Source organism: Panthera uncia, chromosome E1 (genome assembly GCF_023721935.1).
Source record: "Panthera uncia isolate 11264 chromosome E1, Puncia_PCG_1.0, whole genome shotgun sequence".
Classification (NCBI taxonomy): domain Eukaryota; kingdom Metazoa; phylum Chordata; class Mammalia; order Carnivora; family Felidae; genus Panthera; species Panthera uncia.
In genome coordinates this window covers 4073357-4079687 of record NC_064814.1, presented here as the reverse complement: position 1 = coordinate 4079687, position 6331 = coordinate 4073357, and the positions used below count along the sequence as shown (strand labels likewise).

At 54.6% G+C, this 6331-nt stretch overlaps 1 long non-coding RNA gene across 2 annotated transcripts; it reads right to left on the bottom strand.

Moving 5' to 3' along the window:
• Positions 1-812: 812 nt before the first annotated feature.
• Positions 813-5700, bottom strand: LOC125926312 (uncharacterized). Of its 2 annotated transcripts, none has more exons than XR_007459062.1 (8): positions 5578-5700; positions 5202-5406; positions 4954-5058; positions 3253-4420; positions 2717-2869; positions 2337-2563; positions 1675-1791; positions 813-1490 (listed from the first exon to the last, which is right to left on the bottom strand). It is a non-coding gene; the product is annotated as an uncharacterized LOC125926312 (long non-coding RNA). The 2 variants fall into 2 exon arrangements; XR_007459061.1 differs by having other exon boundaries at positions 5202-5300.
• Positions 5701-6331: the final 631 nt, after the last annotated feature.

The window sequence follows — 6331 nt, the reverse complement described above, 5'->3', positions numbered from 1 at the left end:
ATGTAGGTGCCTGAACTCGGACACTGGAGTTAGGAATTAGGAATAGAGAAGAGGCAAAGGTCCAAGAAATATTTAAAAGATGTAATTGATGTAAAAAAATAAAATAAAATAAAAAGGGTCGGGGCGGGGGGGCACCTGGGTGGCTCAGTCGGTTGAGCGTCCGACTTCAGCTCAGGTCATGATCTCACAGTTTGTGGGTTCGAGCCCCGCGTCGGGCTCTGTGCTGACAGCTCGGAGCCTGGAGCCTGCTTCGGATTCTGTGTCTCCTTCTCTCTCTGCCCTTCCCCCACTTGTACTCTGTCTCTCTCTGTCTCTCAAAAATAAATAAATGTAAAAAAAATTTTTTTTTTCAAGATGTAATTGGTCAGACTTGATGTCAGATTCAACGTGGGGGTCAAAGGAGACCACCTTGGGGGCGTCTCCTAGAGGTTGGCTCAGGTTTCCAAACAAGAGAAAAGCAGAGTCAAGCCTCCAATAAAACCTGGAGGCAGAAACCACGTCCGCCAATGATGCGTCCCGGGCTCGAACTGCCTCGCAGACACCCACTGGCCGCCTGCTGACCTCTGGCTGGCGGTCAGGCGGCCCAGGGCACAGGGGTGACTCCGGGGCGGCCCACAGCAGCAGGTCAAACCCAGCTAAGTACCTAAATAAAGATGTGATTTTAATGATGATTGAGTTGAAGCACCTCATTAATTTCATGTGCGGGGTGGGGACCGCCGGATCGTACTTCCCGAAACTCACTGTTTGCCTGGCCCCAAGACATCCCCGTGCGACGTCTGGTTGGGTCTAATTTAAGTATGTAAATTTAATGGTTCAGTAAGTAAAATTGCCTTTATTGTTTGGAACGGTTTGTGCTATAATTTATGGGCTCGGCTGGTTCATTTGATGGGTCTCTCCGATGGAGAAGGTGATGGCCCAGGAGCAGCTATTATTACAAAGAACTCAGGGCAAGTGCGGAGAAAAATTCAGCCCCGCAGTCCGGAACGTCATAGTCCCAGCAGCACGGGCACTCTGGCCCGGGAGAGGCCAGCTGCGAACAGCCAGGGCGGGTGCGGCCTTGGACCCTCCGGAGGGTCAGCGGGCAGGAGCCTGGATTCCTGGGTTTTAAGAGGCATCCGAAGCGGGACCTCTCAGAACGGGCAAGAGTCTACGCATTTTAGAGTCCCTCCACGCACTTCCTGACCCGACCCTACACGCGATTTCTCTCCTCCTCCAAACACACACCGCACGCCTTGCCTGCTGGCCAGGGGGCAATGGTGAGGGGTGGGGGCCGGCAGGGCTGAGAGATGACGGGCCGGTGGGCGGAGCAGGGGGCAGCCCCAGGGCGGAGGTCAGCCGGAGCACCAGGAGCACCTCTTTCTCTGTCTCCCTGGGAAAGATGCCAACACATAGCGATGGGACGACGGGGTCTGGGAGGCAGGGGCTCCAAGTTCTCCCGCACTCGAGGATTTAGGCGGGAAGGCAGCGCAGGTAGAAACTTGATCTTCGTTCTGTTTGCCCAAGATAATTGGTGAGTTGGCCCGAGCACTCCCCAGCCCGACGGCAAGGAAAGGGTGAGCAGGGGACTACGGGCCAACGTGGGCCGCCCATCCTCCCTGCCCTCGGACCTCTTTCCACCTCTCCCCCCCCCACCCCCATCCTCTTGGAGAGCCCCACCCCCCAAGAAGCCAGTACTGTTTCTCTGCTTCCATTGTGTTGCTCTGGTCCTGGGGAAACTGAGTTCTCATGGGAAGAAAATCTAGTAAAGACTGGAGTCAGGGGAGCCTGCTAAGAGGGTAAGGTCTGGAAGCCCTGTTAAAGAAGATTTGATCTTCAGGGTGTGAGGCTCCGAGGACACGGCTCATGACATGTGACAGTGGATCGCACCTCCCGAAGGAAGGGTGGATTGTGAGAGGGGCCGAGAACGTGTGGCCCTCCCAGCTGTCAGCTCCAGCTGGCAGCCGCCCATTCCAGAAGAGGCTACTGAGGACCCTGCTGAACTGAGCACCCCCCGCCCCTTCTCTCTTCCAGGTCCTGGTTCTCTCCCTCATCAGGTTTCATCCCACCCTCTCCCCCGAGATGGTCCCTATCAGGGTAGGGATAAATAACCATGGCCACCTCTCAATTTTCCACGGCTGATTATCCACTTTGTGGATTATCTAAAGCCAATTTTTTGCTTCTAGACCAGCATTATCGCACCCACCGGCCCTCCCCGCCCCACCTGAGGGGGAAATACTCAAAGGGGAAGTCTGCTCATCTGCAACTCAGCCTTGGAAAAAAAAAAAAAAAAAAGCATTTCGGAGAGGGACCCAAACCACAGCGGCGGAACATGGGTGCTGTCCCCACGAGATAAACACCTGGGATTTTGCATCACGCGCCCTGCTGATCCCCGTTAACAGGATAAGAACAGCGTGCTAAAATGAAGCTGCCTCCATATTTGCCTCCACTTTGCTTCTCCCCATGGGAGGCAGCTCCCCAAAACAGACTGATGACTGCAAACCGCTTCTGTCCGTGTTCACAACCACGAGGACCGAGGACCTGCTGGCGTCCACTGCGGGACCGAGCCCGTTCAGGAGGTGAAAATCTATGGAGACAGAAAGACAGAACCCACACATTGTGGCTGGATTCCCAGGGAGGGGACTCCGAGGCCAGGAAAGGACAGCAAGTCACTTAATCAAGAGGGGAGGGCAGAGGGTAGCAGTGGGGAGCGAGGACCGGAGGGAGCATATGGAAATACCTCATTCATACGATTGTCACGATTGTCACCGAGGGCGAACAGAGCTCCAGCAGCAAGTTCCGGGAGACAGAGAGACCCGTCCTGGAGCCTGACCCTGGGTGGAGGGCTGCTTCCGGGGCATCAGTCCTCAGCACTTCTGGCCGATGCCTCTACCTAGAAGGATCCTGACTCGGGCAGCGAGTCCGGGCGTAAGAGCAAACAGAGGTCAATGTCAAGGGGCTCTGAGTGGGGCACCAACAGGGTCTGCTACACCATTTTAACAGGAAATTATTTCCCAAGGCCGCGCAGCTAATGGCAGACAGAGAGCCTTCTCCAAAGCCCAGCACCACCCCTGCCCCCCACACCATGAGGATCCCCTGCCCGGCGGTGTCCCCGGTGGGCCTGCTTCTGTGGGCTCCCCACGACACGCAGCTCCCAGGTCAGAGGGCACAGCAGCATTCCTGCTGACTCTCCCGCTGCTCCGTCACCCCTCGTGGCGCCAAGGGATGACATCACAGCACCAAGGTCGAAGGCCAGGGACATGGAGAGAGATTGACCTTGAAAATACTGGTTTTTTCCATTGACACAACGAAGGCCGGCTGGAAGAAACATCCTGGAGAACTGGAGCCCTCACACCTGATGCCGGGGACTGAAAAGGGGGTACGGCCGCTGGCGAAACCAGTTGAAAAGAATTGAAAACGGGTGTCCACAGCAGCACCATGGACAACGGCCAAAGATGGAAACGCCCCAAAGGTCCATCCACGAAAGAATGGATAAGCAGAGTGCGGCCAGTCCACACACTGGAGTGTTGTTTCGGCCACGGAGAAGAGCGGAGTTCTGGTCCCTGCGGCCACATGGATGGACCTTGGCTCCATTATGGGCAGTAATGGCCCCTGTTGTACGATTCCATTTGCATGAAGTGTCTAGAGTGGGAGAAATCTATGGAGACAGAAGGCAGATTCCTGGTTGCCGGGGCTGGAGGGGGACCCCTTTATCGCGGGGTTTCCTCTTCGGGGGGTGAAAACGTTTGGGACCTAGGTAGAGGTGATGGTTGTGCAACAACATCATGAGCGTACTAAATACCACTGCACGGTATTTTAAATCGTCAACATGGTAATTTTGCGTAATGTGTCTTTTACCGCAATAAAAAAAAAAAAAAAATAGCCACCCACCCCAGAAGAAGGGAGAGGTGGCAGTGAGATTATAAACATTTACTGCACGTAATTCAGAATGAGAAACCGTGATTCTTTTTCACACCCGGAACGGAGCCCGGGGACAAACCCAAACCGATAATAATAAAATAATAAGACCTAACAGCTGTGGGAATAAAATCGTCTCTGTGGCTCACATGTGGATAATCGAGAGTTAACTCTTAATAAAATAATAAAACGCAGGAGCAGTGGGAATGAAGATTATCTCCTTAGCCAACTGCCAGAGACCATATTCATAAAATAATGAATCATAAAATTATTTCCTTCATTTTATTGTACAAGACGTAATTGTAGCTGGGCTGTTCCCCAACTTCCAGGGGAAGGTTATTGTCAATCAAGATGAAAAGTGTCATAATTTAAGTCTGTCCCAGCCTGACGGGAAGGTCCATATGGGTCTCTAAGCGAGGCGCGTGGTGGCAGGCACGTGGAGCCATGATTGACACAGTCGCCGGCAGACCAGCTTCCTCCTGGACCTTCGGGGACCACGTGGACCGGATGGTCACTTGGACGAGTCCTGGAAAAAGATGAAAGAAAGGAGCAGCGTCCCCACCCAGCAAACCTTGGGGGGAGAGATTACAGTGACAGAACATGGGAAAATAATTGATTTCCTCTTTTCTCCCCTGCGGCTGCCTAAAGCTGGAACCTTTGAAGCAAATAATACAGCCTGGAAGTCTGGGGGTCAGTTGCATCCGGTTTTGCCATCGCTGCATTGCTGCGGTTGCGTTTTGTTTCTTGTTTTGGTTTTTTTGTTTGTTTGTTTCGTCTGATATCGGGAAGTTTGTTTGGTTTTGCAAGGATGCTTACAGGGGACCAGGCATTAAAGGGGGAACCTGTACTCAGCCGGGGCTCGAGGATGTACTGCCAGAAGGCAATGCGACTTCAGCCAGAGGCAACCCCGGGCGAGAGATCCTCGAAGCAGGACGTCCCCGGTACGTCCGGTGTCCCGCGTTGCGGACAGAGTCTCCCCGGAGACTCCCCCAGACATCCCCGTGCAAGACGGGGCAACCCTCCTTCGCCCCTTCCTGGATCCCTCGTGTGGAGGCTTACTCTTCTCAGAACGAACAGAACCAGTCCGGCAAGGCGCGCACAAGCAAGCAGCCTGTCTCGTCCCCACACCCGAGTTTCTCCCGGGAAATCAGAATATTGGGGAGGCTGCGGGAATTTCCGAGGACAACAGCAGAAGGTTGCAGACAGCGCATGCCCACCACCTACACCCTCACACACACACACACACACACGCACGAACACACGCACACTCTCTCCAGCCCTCTCTACTCTCGGGAGCCCCCACACACCTCATTGGCATCCAGTCCCATTAACTGATTGCTTCTCCCGCTGTAATATTCTGGGCTGTTCAGCAAACCTCCTTCTTTTGTTTCTGCTTCCCCGCTGTCCTTTGGAGAGAGGCCGGTGTTGATTAATATTAACGCCCTGCCCGAACCTCTTTCCTCTTCTCGGCAGAGGCATGGATCAATTGGCATAAAGCAAGGATGGGCATCACTATGGAGGGTGGAAGGAGCAGATGCTGGGGTCTTTGGGTGGCCGAGATTTGACATCTTTTTTTCTCCCCCGAACCTCCTGGTTCGCCTGCCCAGCCCGGGCTTCAAGCGAGCGGCTGGAGGGGCTTTGCTGCTAGGATGCACTGCTCTGTGCCCAAAGCCACCGAATTACCTCTGGAACAATATGATGATCAGCTGGGCAGGGCAGGGGCGCCAGCCTGGGGTGGCGGCAGGCCCCGGGGTCCCCTGCCTGCTCTCCCTCCCCTCCCCCTCCACTCCTCCCCTCTCTCCTCTCTCCGCCCCACCCCTCCTTTCCTCTCCCCAGATCTGCTGTAACTGACATTTTCCATGTGACAGGTTCTGTTTTCCCTGCCTCCGGTTGCCAAGGAGACAAGCGCAGAGGACCGTAGCCAGGGAGCCGTTAGCGGCCTTTTTAAGGGGCCCTGGACATAAACAGCACTTCCCATCATGGGAGCCGGGCACAGAGGTTTAAAAAAACAAAACAATACAGAAGAGGGGGCTAAAGTAGAAAAAAAGAAGTCGGGGGGAAGGGTTCCTCCCCCCACCCCGCAACCACCACCGGGTTAATGGGAGAGTGAAGGATGAAGACAGATCCCAGAGAGATTTACACTCTTCTGGACAAAACCAGCCACCTTCCCGAAAGGTCTGCTGCTCTCCTTGATGTGCAGAAAAGCAGACACCTGGCCCCCAGCCCTGATGTCTTCGCTGAGACCAGAAACCTACTTGGGACTGTGGCTCCAATGAGCTGTGGGGGCGGGGGTGGAAATCCTCGGGCTGAAAAGATGCTTTTCCGGAGGCAGGAGGGGCCATCAGACCTAGCCTCGGAGGAAGGTTAGGGGTTCTTGCTTCTCAGGGCACCCTTGCTCCTGCATAAATGGGGGTAGAGGGGCAGGAGTTTGGGAGAA